Source organism: Parasteatoda tepidariorum, chromosome 7 (genome assembly GCF_043381705.1).
Source record: "Parasteatoda tepidariorum isolate YZ-2023 chromosome 7, CAS_Ptep_4.0, whole genome shotgun sequence".
Classification (NCBI taxonomy): domain Eukaryota; kingdom Metazoa; phylum Arthropoda; class Arachnida; order Araneae; family Theridiidae; genus Parasteatoda; species Parasteatoda tepidariorum.
In genome coordinates, this window is record NC_092210.1 from 78,825,051 (window position 1) to 78,842,031 (window position 16,981).

Below are 16,981 nucleotides of genomic sequence, written 5' to 3' on the forward strand. Positions count from 1 at the left end.
CCAGGGAACTCTCCGGATATCAACCCAATTGAGAATCTCTGGGCCATATGCAAGAATCGCCTATTAAATATGGACTGTACAACTATGGAGAAGCTAATCACGGCGTTAATTCATGTGTGGTACAAGGACACAAATATTATAAATGACTGTAAAAAATTAGTGGAATCCATGCCGAATCATGTCCAAATGTTAATAAAGTGTCGTGGAGATCATATTATGTACTAAAAATTTGTGAGTTTGTATAAATTTAAATAAAATAGTATTTTCTCTTAGTTTTCTGAATTTATTGAGTTTGTTTCAATTAATTTGCACAAGGGTGTAGTTTATATTTATTATTATATTATTTCTGCTTTAATACAAGAAATTGTAAAATTTCAACAAAGGTCAAATTCGCTTCATATACCGAAGAATATAATTTTAAATGCTATTACAATCGGATAATTTATTTCTTACTTTTATTATTGTTGTTATTTTGGCAATTCGTAATAAAAATTCTGACAAAAAACGCGTGCTTATTCATGAAAGATGCATTCGATATAGTAAGTCAAATTGATATGAGAAGCGAAATTATCAACTTACGATTCTGAGCTTACCAAACATATTTTATGATCATTATACGAGAAACAGAGGTTTTGCTCTCAATTATGCATAAATTCATCCTCATAGAATCACCGTAGCAGAAATGATCGTTAAGTAACTGCAACTATATTAAATATTTTGCAAACTGACTTAGTTAAGTTTAGTAAAGCCATTACTTTTCAGGAGGTGGAAAAAGAAAGAGCATAATCCAAAATGGTTTTATTCATAATGACAAATATAGTTTAGTGGAAGAACCGGCTAAGTGACTTGGCGATAAATTGTCAATATACAACCCAATAAAATCCCTGCTTGGCATCGATCTCTAAAGTGCAAGAACAAAAGAATTGGCGAAAAAGCAGCTTCCATACATTAAAGAGGAATTTGTGTTTTTTAACGAATCAATAATTAAAAAACACAATAACCCTTAAATAGCCTCAACTTACATTCTATTTTGTTTCTGCTTCGTTGAAAATTAATACTATTATGTGCTTAGGTAACTTCTTCAGTTTATTACTATTGTTACTAGCTGAATACTTGTATTTTTTTTTAAACAAAACTAAATTGTCATTTAATCGGTAATGCTTAGCATTGCAAAATCATGAGCAAAATTAAAAAGATATGCGGACACAGTCATTTGGCATAATTCTATTGCTCGATTGCAATAGTACTCCTGATAGCAAAAAATTAGCGTAATCAACAATTTTCTAAGGTACTTCTCCCATTCCGTAAGCTGCAAAAATCCTTTTTGCCCAGTACTCAAAGTAGGCATCGTGATACATATTTAGTATATACAGTACATATTATTGCAGCACCCATTAACTAATATCAGTAATACTTGTTACCAAATTTTTTTCTTTTTTTCGGATTATTATTTTTAAATTGTAAATAAGAAAGGGCTCATCAACAATCTTTAAGGCGTGAGCACTCGCTAAAAATGTTAAGTGTTAAACCCGAAATAATAAGCTTAATTATATATTTTGCAGAACTAATGACAAGAGCCGTGGTGGCACAGGGAATAGAGCATTCGCCTTCCAATGAGATGAACCGGGTTCGAATCCCAGAGGTGGCTGGTAGATACGAATCACCCGGCTCACACCGACCACAGTGCTGACGTAAAATATCCTCAGCAGTAGATGGATCATGTGTTAGAGTCCCCTTGCCGTCAGGCTAACCGTGGGAGGTCTTCGTGGTTTTCCTCACCATGTAACACAAGTGCGGTTTAGTTCCATCAAAAAGTCTTCCACAAAGGCAAATTTCTCCCAATACTCGATCCTGGAGTTCCCTTGACATCTGGATCGGGTTCAGCATTACAAGGCTACGCAGTTGAACATTAGTAGTCGTAAACCCTAAATTGGGTCGGCTGTTCAGCAACGGTTACATATATTTAAAAAAAAGGAATGGCAACTTTTTCAGAAAAATCGTTACGGCTCAACGAAGACAGATTAAGTTTACATATGAACGAAACACAGAGGTAATTAGTTAATCATTATTTTCCTTCCTGTTTGCAGAGATTTCCATGCTGATGCAAATTTTACTTTGGTAGAAACACATCAGAGCTTCATTGGCCATCGGGCTAACCAGAAAAGGTTTCCGTGGTTCTTGATTCCATTTTTCGCAGATGTTAATGTCGCACTTAAAAGAATTCTACTTGAAAGTGAGTTTTTTCTTTAAACATGTGTTCTCTTGTCTCCTACATTCTAGGTTAAGGAATTGAAAATGACGAAAAGCTGAATATTCACTTAGTAGATTGGTGTTCACCTAGATTAGGAAAAATGAAAATAGCGTAACTAATTATGAACGCATAGTTTGCCACTATAGAAAAAAATCCATAACTTTTCAAAAACATTTTTATAAATTAAAATGCGCCATTTTTTTATGAAACTGCACTATTTTTAATGAAAAATTTAGAACAATTTGTGATTCATTAATTATACCCAGATATTTTTTGCATTAAAACTAATAAGAATACTTTTGTTTAATTTAAGAAATACCTTTAGATGTAGCGAAATGACATAAGATTTCAATCACAATCAACGCTATTTAAAAGAATTCTTTTTTAAAATCCAAGATTACTGAATTCTGGCCAATTAAAGTCAATACACATCGTCGAAGCAGTTGCTTCACGGAGGCTGATCTCACGTTGCATCTGCATTATTTTTGATCGGTTTTCGGACCAGTAAATCTAGATAAAATTTGATACCAGTTTGTTCCAAATTATCGTTACCAAAACTTCCTCCTATGAATATAAGCCTAAGTACGTGTATGTTTATTTTATCGTTTCAAACAAATTTATATTCGTTATAAAACATTAAAAATCATTAGTAAAAAAAAGGCAAATATTACGAGCAAAAATCATTAAAATCTTCCTTTGCAAAAGAGTTAGAATCAAATAAATAGATCCCCAAAGTTTTTTTGAGCTATGCCTTTACAGACATACTGGAAACATAAAGCTTGAACGGAAAAATAAAAGGGAGGAATGTATAAACTTTGGCTCTCATTTATTCAAATTCACTTTAGTTGCACTTCACTGGATCTTCCACTAAGATTTTCAAATGTGGTGTGCTCTTTCAATATGTCGCTGGGTGGAACTTTACTCCACGGCAAACAAACTTTTCATACCTTTTTTTTAACTTTATCAAACTTTTTTCTTGTTTTATCTGTATCCACTTTATTACTAACAGCAATTCAATTAACTGTCGAATAAAATCAATAAAATTTTTCGAACATCAAAATATTTCGAAAAATATATATCATATTCTTTAAAAAAATCAAATAAATAAATATTCCCGTGCGTTAATATATAGATTGATATAATTGTTTATGAAAACTCGTCGACTTTTTGCATATATTATAGTTGCTCGTTGGAGTAAAAGTAGCTTTTTTATTAGCTTCATGCAGCAAAATAAATCTAGTTAATAATACATGCCTAGTTTTAGAAAACGAAAACATTAGTTCATTTCATGGGACATTCTTTGATCTTTTTCATTGAAGAAACAAACATTCTGACTTCAATGCAATACTTATTTGAAAGTGAATTTGTAGTTATGTTGACATCGTGTACTCCGAAAATGATTGAGTTATTCAAATATATATATTTATAAGACCCAATATATTGTTATATTTTTATAATGCATCTTGAATTACATTAAGCCAATACTAAAGATTTCAATGCTAATACTTCATATCAGAGGCAAATATAATTTTAAATTTATTTGCAACATGTATTGGCTTAGGCTTTGAGATATATATTTTTTTATTCCGTTGAATTTCTTTTCACAAATAAATTTTAAGCCTGATTTTATAATGGGCAGTAACAATTCTTCGTAGAAGAAATAATCTATGTTTGTTCTTTTGTTTATATTCTCATACTTAGATATAATATAATAATTATAATAAAACCATGATTAAACAAGTGGATAGTGTATTATGTTACTTTCATAAACACTCATAGAAAATAAGTTAAAAGTTAAACCACAAATTTTGCGCTTTGAACTATAATAATACTTGCTGCAAGTATACTAGTGTTAAATTCAACCATGTTGCAGTGCTGATTGAACCATAATATTCTGCAACTTAAATTAAGATGATTTAATATGGTTCAAACTTAGCACGATATTAAAGTTGCATAATATTTGTGGCTATGCGCTCACCACTGCACACAGGCCACTTTTACTTCGTACACGTCGACCTGAGTTTCAAGCTGTCGCTATGCCTCAAATCACAGTCCTTAAATTTTGTAGCTCAGTGCCCTTAACCACTGAACCATTGCGGCTTGATCAAGTATATTATTATTGTTTATTTTTTATAATTTTCACTTTCTGGGTTACTCACAATTGCTCTATTTAATGAAAAAAATCAAATTTGTAATAGAGGTATGTACAAATAAACTATTATTTAGACATCATAAGAATATCGAAATGCATTCACGAATAATAGTCCCAGGCTATAGAGGATTTTACTTCGAAAAATTGGTGGGAAACTTTATTTTTTGATTAGTTATGTTTCATGGGGTGCTGAACATGACTACGCATTTTGCGGCCACAATTGTTTCAGGAAAATATTTTGTTTTCGGAAAAAAACTGTGACAAATTTGAGTTTTTTTTTCATATAACTTGTTATTTATTTGAAAAAGTATCTAATAACATATTTGAAAATTAGAGAACAATTCCTACAAATTTAGAGAACATTTCCTACAAAATTATACCTACATTTTGTCGGTAATGTAACAAACCAATGAATTATGAGCTTGAGAAAAGTAGTGATTGCACCGGAATGATGTCTATCTCAGTACTTGAACAGAAAAATTGGTGATAATGGTTAACAGAGGTTTATAATTTAAAGAAAATTATCTTGACAGGTCATGCTATGTAGGAAAAGAAAAACAAATCCTATTTTTAAAAAAAAATTTCCCCCTTATCTTAGGAATCCCTAATCTTAAAGGATTTCTCCCTCTTACTTCTTCAAAATAAAAATTTTCAAGATTTTTCCAATTTTTGATTTTTCGCTCCTTTTCTTACATTTTGTTTTAATTAAACGTTTTCCAAATTTAACTTTTCTTCAAGTAGCTTAGGCTGATCGCTGTATTAACCATTAATACCTAAGCATCTTTCTTAGCCTGATGTACGGGAGTAATCTCTTTTATAGTTAACCAAATTTATCGCGGGTTTACAATTTTTTAGTGTTAACATTTAATATGTGAGCTGTTTGTTTTAGCCACATGGCAAAATAGGAAAAAATCTGTTCCTTTTTGATAGGATGTTGATATTGTTGGTAATACTAGCATCTTTATCAATTTCTTCTACTGAAAATTTATTTTATAAAACCGGTGGGAGGAAAATTACCGGAGCACATTTATTATTCCAGATTGTTTTTCAGGGCTGTAGCGTAACTTCTACTCCTTATAGGAAGGACAAAATGAAGTACATAACAGCGTTAAAGACAAATCCCAACTTGGTTGAAATGAATACATTTAAAATTTCAAATGCTACTCGAAGAATATGGAGGAAAGTTCTTCTCAGCATTGATAAACAATCGACATTGGATCATTGGCGGTATCATTGTTCTGTAAAATCCAATCATCCATACAACAAAAGCTAATCTTTCATCCTTACCACCAAGGGTCCAAGCTGCCAAGCAACACTCTTACAAGACCTTAAAATTCACCAATGGCTTGGCATTGTAATGCAGGCAAAGGAGTGGGGATATTTATTTGTCAAATGCCAGTTACAATAGCCGTTAGGCCATTAAACTTCGTGCTTGCCAATAGCGTTGAAATATACAAGAAAAATCTGTCAGTGCTTCACACTCGTCGTTCTGCCGTCATTGGCCGTCCACTACCACATCTAACACACAAAGGTGAATCGGCTGGAGTGGGGATATTAAAGATCAACTGTTACAATTAACATTGGATCATTGGCAGTATTGTTCTGTAAAATCCAATCATCTATAGAACAAAAGCCTTACCACTCACAGTCGAAAATGTCAAGCAACACCTTTACAAGACCTTCAAATTCAACAATGGCTTGGCGTTGTAAAACGAGCGGACTAGTGGGCATGGAAAAGATCAACAGTTTTGAGCCGATTGCAGCTGTTCAATCTCCAATTCTTCCAGAAGTTTTAAGTTTTAAAACAAATGTGGTTTTGAAAATCTGATATAAACTGCTCAATTGTATGTTTGCATTGCAGTGGAATCTGTTCAAATGAAGAGAAAATGGATGATATAGATGATCCAGAACAGGGGTTTCCGACTTAAATGAAGCCGGGGGCCACAATTAAAAACACAAATCAAATGGCGGGCCGCAACTTTATCAAAATTTTATGTATGACTCTTTTATGTTTGAAGGAACATTAAATATTACTGACAGGTTTTCACCAAGTTGTTCAAAACAAAAGTATTAAATTACAAATTAAAATAAGAAGTCAATTTTTAAAAATATTTAATTGCATATTAAAAAATTCGGGCTACAGTAACTTTAATGTGCACCTATGTATTAAACAATTAATGTGCAACAGATATCTAATTGTTAAGATACAAAACTTTGAAAAGGTTGGTATTAAAACTTACATAGTAGTACACAAAATGTTCAATGAGAAACTTGAGGTTTGTCTGCTGCAACCACCAGAAAACAGATATTTACATTTAAAATTTACAAATGTGTGTGTAAATATTTTTGTCCAAAATGAGTGGTTTCAAAAAGGTAAATCGGAGAATCTCTTCGAGAAAATTTCTGATGCACACATGCTAAATTATATTAACAAAATACAAAAATATGAAATTAAAAAGAGCAACATACACTATTCTTGTATTTGAATAAATATTTTCTTGGATGCAAAGCCTGAGAAATAAATTTTTTTGCACCGTTGGCATGTTAAAATTTCATAAAAACGAAGAAATTAGGTTTTTATTAACGAGAAAAGTATTTTAAACCCGTATAAATATTTTACGAAAATTTTACGCAAAAAAATGACAACTAACATATTTTAGTTCGCGGGCCACAAAAAAAGGTTTTGCGGGCCGCCAGTTGGAAACCACTGATCTAGAAGAAGAGAATCGCTGAATTTAAAGAACGAAAATTTAATACTCCTGGGTATTCCCTCCAAACGCATAAATCTGTATGTTAAATCATCAGGATCATTGAGTAAACTTAGAAAATGGTAAACTTTCTACTAGACTTGCTAAATATTTTTTTTCCTATTTCCAATTAGTTAATTTTAGGTAATTAATTTGTTTTGCGTACCACTTTAATTTGCATTTAAATATAAAAACGAAACATTCTTAAGTTTCAGTGCTTAAAATTTAAAAACAAAAACGTATTAAAAGTAAGACTGTTAAAACTTAAAAACTTATGATTTTAAGGAAGGAACTTATTATTGATTAGTGAAGAGTATTATTTAAGGAAAGAGGCACTCAGGGGGATTTTTAAACTCAACAGTAGAAATATAAAATTATGATAAAAAATTCACATTCCGAACTTTATTAACTTAAAAATTGAAAGAGAAAGACTGAAAATCATAAGTTATCCGAGAGTTTTTAAGGAAATTATTTTCATTAGGAAGATGTACAAAAGGATTAAAAAGGACGGTAAATGGAAAAGATTGGAAGTGAATTGATGAGGAGGATGGAAATACTCACATGAGGTTTATTCCAAAGTTAAACTGAGAAAAAATTTAGAAAACATTACAAATTGAAAAAATCCTGAAAATTATGATTTTGGGGGGATTTTAAAGAAGGAGGGAGGGTCGGGGAAATGTCCTTTGAAGCTGTGAATGCTTTTTTTTTATACATAGCCTGACAAGAGAATTGTTATACAATTCCAAACCTCTAATAATTATTTTCTACACATTTTGCGGTTCATTATTCAGAGAGACATCATTCAATTGCAAAAATCACCTTTCCCGAGTTTGTAAAGTTTATTGATGTGTAACTGCGGACAAAATGCAGGTACAGATTTGCAAGAAATTTTTTCTAGCTTTCAAATATGTCATCAGAAGTTTTCTACATTAATCTATAAAAGACACATACAAATAAAATAAAACGATTTTTTCAAGTTCTTCCCGATAAAAAACACATCCCCTCCCTCAAAAAAAATATTCTAGTCGCAAAGTGCGGATTTGTATTCAGCATCCCAAAAAAACACAAATATGTAAAAAATGAAATCTCCAGCCAATTTTTCCAGTTTAACGTCAATTTTGGATCTCTGTTGACTGGACCATAAATTTTAATCCAATTCGTAGTTTGTAATCTTTTCTGTTGAAACAATATTAGATTGACTTTTCGTAGTTATGAATTTTATCTTTCTTTTACTGTCGTGCTCTAAAAAAACATCAGGTCTTATAAGAATACAGATTAAATGCAGTTTTGCAAATGTCAAATTCAATATATCTCGGATTGCATTATCAAAACTAGAACCATTAAACCCAACGAGACCATTATTTCAAATCTTTATTTCAGCTCAATAGAGAGCTGTATTTTTATTCAAAGAAATGATAAGATGTATTATTTCAAATATATCTTTTTATATTGAACAGTACTGCTTTTATCCATAGATTGGCTTGTACTGAAAGAATCTTTAAAAATTAAAAAAACGCTGAATAACTTTCAATTTTTAGAAATTGTTTGTAATATGAATGAAACCATATAATAAATTGAGTTTAGTACAAGAAAAAACGTTTATTACATCAAAAGTTATTAAAGTTATTTTTTATCTTAAGCACTATAAATCCAATCATTCTGTTATACTTTATAAACTTTTTCATTAAACCATGTTTCTCTTAAGTGGATTTGTACGCAAAAAATATTTTAAGCTCCTTTAAATTGTACCCATTGATGAGAAACGAATTGTACCATTAAAGAGTTTTTTTTTTTTTGAAAAGGAAACTTTTTTATGAACTGCGCAACTTTTATATGGAAAAGTCCTAAATGAAATGTAATACAACTTTAATAACATTAATATCGGGCATCTTTTGAAATAGTTGTACAAAGATTTGATGATAATGAGAGAATATTAAAAATACCTTCTTAAAGCAGAGAAATAAAATTGTATGAAATTTGGAGTGAAATTAGAAGGAAATTGAGAAAAATGTTTTTAAAAAAAGTAAGACATGAAAACGGATGAGCATTATAAAAAAAAACTCCTTAAAGCTGCAAAATACAATTTGATGAAATTCAGAATGAAATTAGAAGAAAATTGAGAAAAAAAATTATAAAAAAGTAAAACATAAAAAAGAATGTAATAAAAATGTAACAAAATAGAACGTAAACTTTAATATATTTCAGCATTTGACTATGATATGTATCCTATAATTCAAAATGTTATCCTTAAATTATATTTTTTTATTTCGTATTTAATACACTAAATTCAAAATGCCATTCAACATATATATTGCTTCCAAGACCTTGCACCATGGCATCTTGAATTTTATTCTAATTTTTATTTCGTTTGTAATTAATAAACATTTGGTGACAGAGTGTCATTCTACAGCGCTATGTATCAGACAAGATTTATAATAAAGGCGTCATGGGAAAATATTGTACATGGCAACATTTAGAACTTCTATAATTTTTTTTCAATGAGGTAAAATTAAAAGCAAACTATATTATTTGTAGTTTTGAGTAAGAAAATTAAAACTACACAATTGTATTTTCATATTATTTCATTAAATTTAATTTATTAGACTTGAATTAAATTAATGAAAACCAATTCGGAGGAAACTAAAAAAAAATTTTAACATACATTTTGAAAAAAACAAATCTATCAAAAGACAGAAAACAGAAAAATGTTTGCTATCTAATTACTTAATTACCCTTCTAAAATAAAACTACCTTTTTAAACATGCTGATTACAGAATTGTATTCATATAATTTTATCAACAACAAAAATATATATATATAAAAGAAATAGCGAGCTTTAAATATCCCACTCCTAATATCTGAAGTTGTGTTCGAGTGACTTCCCTGTATTTTACATATTCTTGAAAATAGTAACGAATAAAGTATCGTTAGTTTATTTGTGAAAATTAAATAAAGAATTAAAATTTATTCAGAATTTTCCCTCCCTGTCTCCATCCCTTTGACAACTGAGTTCAAACGGAAGGAAAAATGCTTCTTAACGTAGACCATTTTAAACACTTCCTTTATTATATTAAATTATCAATTTCCAGTATTTTAGTACAAAATAAAGACAAGAGAGTTTACTAAAAAAATTACAGTCCCTTACCTACCGTTTATGCCTTTACTTCATTGATGAAGTTGACACAAAAAGGGAGTTAATTTGACAATTTTTAATGCGCAACAGGCTTTATTTTTTGCAATGTTTTGGATTAAACGCTAGTAAAATAACGAACGCTCTGTAACAAAGTTAAGATTTTTTCCTGCTTAGCTGCAACAGTCACTTGACGCAACAATTGTTGACGTCACGCAACAATTTGAAAACTAAAATGCACATACATTTTTGTTTTCAAATTTTTTCTGAGAAAAATACGAAAAAATAATTTTCAAAATATTAAATTGTAAACGTTGATTCTTATTTCATTATTATATTTTCCAAAAAAAAAAGTTAAAATTGTTATAATAAATTATGAAATAATATTATCGAGAAATATTAAATTTTAATTTATTTTAATTAAAAAATTTTCATATCATATTATAATTACACTAAAATTCATTATAATTGCTGAAAAATCATTAAATTCTGAAAAAAAACCTTTTTTTTTATTTGACAATAACTTCGTCAAAAAACATGTTTTTTTGGAATTTTTTTTTAAATGAAAGCTAAAAGTCCAAATTTTTCAATGGTATAATAAAAATTAACAATATCTAACCCCTTTGTGCCCGTGCATCGCGTCAAGCTTCACAAAAAATTAATACAATTTTCTGTGATTGCTTAGAGTGTGATTGTACATAGTTACAACATATATTAATTAAAAACAATTAGAGTACATAAAAGTAGAGATTTTAAGCTTCAAAATGAGCTAAAGCAGAAGCATTTTTGATCATTTTTAAAGAAGTTATGACACTTTGAATTTTGCCATTTTTTTATAAGTTTCTAGGTGTACTAATACTTTTGAGCGGTACTGTATTTTTTTTTCATTAGTGTCTAATGTCTGATGAATTCCTGAATATTTTCCTTATAAATGAATTTCATTAATGCAAAACGCAATGCTTTTGAAAAATACAGAATTTAAATTCAACATTAAAAAAAAAGATTTTTAAATAACAGTATTTTTCTGTGAAAAAAACGGTTTGATACTGGAACACCAATTGACAAATTTTTTTTTACCGTAAATTTAGGAGATTTTACTGTACAGTGTAATGTTTAAAAGTTTTCACCTATTAAAAAATATTTAAAATCAATGCGTGAATTAATATTTGTTTTAGTCTTTAAAATGTGAAAGCAATTTACATTTTACAATTTTATGTACAAAAATATTTCCTAAATGCGATTGAACTAAATTTCATTATTTGTTTTGAAAATATTCAGCGAATGAGAGAAGAATGAAATTTTTTCATCATATCGTTTTATCAATATCAACTTATATTAGTAAATAAAAATTAGTATAAANAAAATTTGTATTATTCGAAGAACGCAACTGTTACTTTCAGAAAAATTAGGTATATATGTTACCGCAAAGTATGAAACGCCGGTATTATATAGAATGCCTAAGCATTGTATATAATGCCGGATGTTTTTAGGAAAAGTATGAAATGTGAGAAGTATTACATACTTTCCCTAGGCATTGTATAAAATACCTAGGCATTTTATAGAATGACAAATGCTATTTAGGCAAAGTATGAAAAAAACATACTGATGAGGTTATTATGTAAATAATGTTCATTTCTCAAAAATAAAAATTTTATTCTGAAAAAATAATGAGAGTGCCATTAAAAAAAATTTATTCAAAATGCGAAAAGAAAAATGAAAGTTGTACAAAACATAATTTATGTCTTTCTTATTGTGGGAAACAAGATGCTCATATTTATGTCACAATTCTTTTCAGTTTAGAAAAATTTTTCCACAAAATATTCATTTCATCACCTTAATTAACATGGCCACAGAAGATTTTATACTTTGCCTGTTTCTCATTTGGCATTCTATAGAATGCCTAGGAAATGTGTGAAATATAAATTGTTTCGTACATTGCCGGCTGGTTTTAGGTATTCTATAGAATTCCTGATTTCAAACTTTGCCTGTAACATATACACTAGCACACAAGTTTTAATACTGATATCATGTGAAATTTCATTCCATTTAGAAAGTGCTTAGATGCTTACTTTTAACTGAGTGAACGTTAACAACATTTTTTAGTTAAAAAGAAAGAACGTCCACATAATTTCGTAACCATGAAAAAAAAATTTTATGACTGTTTTATGGTGAATACAAATAATTTGCTTAACCAAGAATAATGTGAACAATGTAATCATGTTAATGTCACTGTTTACCTTTTTCATGAAAATTTCGCCTGTTCTGATAAAAGGCTGGGTGATAAAGATTAAATTAAAATCTAGAAATAACATCTTATGTACGTAATAAATTGTCATTAAAGCACGAATTTTCCCTTTAAAATGATGTGAAAAGTGCTATTATGAAAGGAATGACAATATATATTAAATAAATTTATTTTATGTAAACTGCCAGTGAATTATTAAAAATTTATAATTTAATGATTATCTTTCCAAACTGTAGGTTTATCTCTTGTAATGGTCACTCACCTTTTATTTTGGCGAGATAAAAGCTAATCATTAAATGATTGTGCCACCAGTTATGCTTTTTTTCTTTCACGGTTCACACAATCATTAAATAAATTATAAAATTGTAAATAAAGTAAGAAAATAAATCGTATTTTTATAAATTTGTATTCACCTACACGCTTAGTTTTTTCAGATAAATATCTTAAGTAGATAAATACTTAGATTTGATATTTTTAATTTTAAAGTGAAAGCTGAAAATGAAATGTATAACTTTTTAATAGCAATATTGACAACTTTTTAATATTTTCAAGAACCGTACGAACCCTATTCCTTTAATTTTCCTTCTTCATTTTATTTGTTTATTTAAGCAAAAGAGCGAAATTGTATATATTTTCAGTGATATTTGGTTTAACTTATGTTTCTAAAAGCATATATCTAACAAAACGAATTTTGAAAGCTTTTAAAGTACAATATGTACCAGGTAAATGAAAATGAATATATAAACTTTATAAATAAATTCCAGAAATAACACACTTAATACGGCAAGACAACTTCTATTTACCCCGAATAGCGAGAAATCGAGAAAGGAGAGCATTTCGGTTCCTTGTTAATATTTCAGGAAAGAAAATCTTACTACCATTTACTATTTCGTTTATTAATTTCTGGGCAAATTTACTTCACCATGCATAGAGATTGGTTTAAGCAATAAATAACTTTGAAATAGCAATAAATAGCTTCCAGTGAATAAATAGAATCTCGTATTGTCATTTCTCTATAGGTTAGAGAAAGTCGATGGTTTTCAAATTGTGATGATAACATGAAACATACCACTGTATCATCTTTTGCTTTAAAAAGTATTAAGAACTTCTTGCAACACACTATAACAAAATTGTATAAAATAAACACGATGTTTGAAAATTAACTAAGACTACATAAACTTGATTCCTGCAAGTTGAGCTCAATATTTTATTTCTTACCTCTTGGTGCGAAATCATAGAAACATGAAGAAATGAAAATAAACATGACAAATGAAAATAAACATGACAAATGAAAATAAACATGACAAATGAAAATAAACATAATGTTTGAAACTTGACTAAGACTACATAAACTTGATTCCTGCAAGTTGAGCTCAATATTTTATTTCTTACCTCTTGATGCGAAATCATAGAAAAGTTGTTGGTCTGTAAACGTTGTTTTTTAATTATTTTGTTTTTATTTTCAACTACAAAATAGAAGAGCGAGCTGATATAAAATTAAAAAAAATAGTGCGTGGAGTCCCTCCGCGCGGAGGAAGTTAAACTTCGTAACCTGCGACGTTAATTGTAGAAGAATCAGCAGTCGTAGAAGAATCACTAGTTCTATTCAACGACTCTTTTCCTGCTCCGCTCGCTTCCGTGCTCTGTAATAACGGTAATATTGTGCATTCTTCCCTCGTGGACCTATTGAACCAGTGAAAGTGCTTGTGGTTGCCTCATCGTCTAGCCATGGAAAATGTATTTGCATTAATAATGTATGTGAATGCGTCATAATGTAATTTCAAAAGAGAAAACCTAACAATCCATTGATATTCACAAGAGACGTACATTGACAGAACCTTAAATCCGTCGCATTGTCAGTGGGATTGTTTTCACTCATTTCTTACAATTGTTATCCACTAAATTTGAAAATAAAAAATACTACCCTATTAAATTATATGTGTATCAAGACAAACAAAAACAATATTTATAGAAAAACAATACTTTTATGACTTTTATTATTTTTATGCTAGTGAGAACCAAAACAATTTGGAAATGAATGAGGGAAAACTGGATCCTACCACGTGATTTCCCGGCCAATAAAAATGTAGCGTTAAACGCTTAACGCAACCTTGTTGGAAGTCGCATAAGAAGTATAACTTCAAAAATCTCGTGAGAAATCTACTTCTCTTTGCAACAAAGGATAATATGGTCATTGTTTGAAGCAAAAAGAGAGAAAAAACTTGTGAAAGGAACATTTAAAATTACAATTCGAGTTTTGAAAGAGAAAATTGCATTTACACAGATAAAACTAGCTTGTTACGTTCAAAGTCAACGATGCAATTGCATTTCTGTGATTGCAGAGATTTTGGTATTTTCTACAAGAAGTTTAACAATCAATATGTCTACGAATAATTGTGAAAGGTTTAAATGTTTCATTCAATTGAAATTTATATTTTCAAGTTTTTGAGTCTCATGGTGTTTGGAAAACAAAATAAAATATAACGTAGTGATCACCCTAAACAGTGCGAGGTTTACGATTTTTAAGTTTCATTATTTTCCGCCTTATTCCTTTGTCGCAGAATTTTCTAATTTTTTCCATTTTTTTGCATTAATTTAGGTCAAAATAAGGGGAAAATATTAAAATTAGCATCTTAGAAATTTAAGGATTAATATGAAATAAAGCATGAAACAAAGGTGTTTTTTTCTCCGTGATGTAGGTAAAATCTTTCAAACAAGCTCACTTCCAAAGAAAATTTTTTCCCATTTGCAGTTATTTAGATCTAACAAAAACAGTTATTCCTGATTGAAATTTCTTAAATTTAGAAAATCAATTATTGATAAATTCTTGAATATGAATGAAAAGGAAGAAATTTTCTTTAATTACTTTCTTCGGATTTTATGTTTTAGTACAAATATAATTCCAATAACCTAACAGATATTTTTAGTAACTATTAGACTGTTTTTTTGGCTAATTAAAAAATACCAAAATTTATTTTTACTTACAAGTATCGTGCAGAAGGAAAGTATATAAAAAAGAGCTACCGGTATCCCATCGATATCAAAGGGTTAAAAATGCTTTATTTTAGACCATTTTTTCAACTCTTTCCCGAATCTTTGCTATAAATTATAGCTTTAAAAATCAAAGCAATTACGACCACTGCATCTGGAGAAAAAGTAGAAAAATATGTTTTCGAAACTCCAAAAAGTATTAAAGAAAAGAGCGAGCAAATTTCAAAATGTTTAGATTGGACTTTTCGAAAATATTTTTCACGCAAGACAAATTTGAATCAAAGCTATTTTACACGCGCATGGTATCTATTTCTAGTCTAATAGAACGAGCTTGAATTTCGATGCTCTCAAATTCCAAAAGACGATGTGAGGAAAGAAAGAAAATTTAAATGCATAATTACAATCCTACAAACCTCGAATATCTTTGTGAAACTAGTTTTTTCATTAAAAGTTTCATAGAATTCATACTAGTTCTGTATTCAAAAGTTTTCTAGAAATATGCCGGGAAAAAATTCTTTAAAAGAGTTAATAGATGTAAAAAGTTTCAGAACTTTATTTAAAATTGAACAAAATTTTACTTTTTTAAATAGGCAGGTTAAAAAAATTTCTCTTTAAAATATGCATGTGATTTATGGAAACAAAAGTTAGACATGAGATTTTTAATGAAGTGACAAAACTCTTAAATGAAGAGACAAATTTTGCTTCCGATCCTAGAATTCATTTAAAATTTTCTATTAGTTCGTTCCCAGAGCCATGTAAAAAATAGAATTTTTTATTGATTTACAACTCGCCATTAATGAACAACTGCTGCAGACGAGCTTTTTCTTTGAAATATTTTAGAACTTACAACAAGCTAAAAAAAGATTTTTGCAGATCGCAAACTCTCTAATATTTAATTATTTTTAGACGTTATGTCAGATGAACTCAATAGCAGCATGAACATGATAGCATTGGTGAATTACGTCACCAAATTAGTATTTCTAAAGTTATTTGAAACCACGTCTTTATTTTGCTTATAGTTAAGCGTTTAAAACGTGAATCTATAAAACTAAATGATTATTTATCAACTGTAATTTAAATAAAAAAAATAAGTCATGTACTGAGAAACAAAATTAATGGAAAAATCACACAAATTCCTATAGAAGAAACGTAAAAAATCACCATACTATTATTGATGCCAATGATGCGTGATTACGTACTCTTAGGTAAAATTGAATTAAAAAATAAGGTATTTTCTAAAAAGCAATATCAATGTATTAAAAATACTTACTCTCTCAGGGAAACCGTTGATTGATAGATTAGCCCTCACGTGAATGATAGTATCGTGTTCTAATATTCCAGGGTCACAAATTGGGAAGTGCAGGAAACTGGAAACACTTCATGTGTTGAAAGGAATGGAGGAAATGTGGTGTCAACAATGGGACTCGAACCTTCGGTTATTCGATCGGATCTTTGTGAAACTAGT

At 29.3% G+C, this 16,981-nt stretch overlaps 2 long non-coding RNA genes across 2 annotated transcripts in view; one reads left to right on the plus strand and one right to left on the minus strand.

Moving 5' to 3' along the window:
* Positions 1 to 5,775, plus strand: part of LOC139426073 (uncharacterized) — a 9,650-nt gene extending 3,875 nt beyond the window's left edge. The window contains exons 2-3 of the long non-coding RNA XR_011637352.1: positions 2,088 to 2,233; positions 5,484 to 5,775. This is a non-coding gene — a long non-coding RNA (uncharacterized lncRNA). The remainder of the gene's footprint in view (positions 1 to 2,087; positions 2,234 to 5,483) is intronic.
* Positions 1 to 16,958, minus strand: part of LOC122268873 (uncharacterized) — a 26,862-nt gene extending 9,904 nt beyond the window's left edge. The window contains exon 1 of the long non-coding RNA XR_011637351.1: positions 16,787 to 16,958. This is a non-coding gene — a long non-coding RNA (uncharacterized lncRNA). The remainder of the gene's footprint in view (positions 1 to 16,786) is intronic.
* Positions 16,959 to 16,981: the final 23 nt, after the last annotated feature.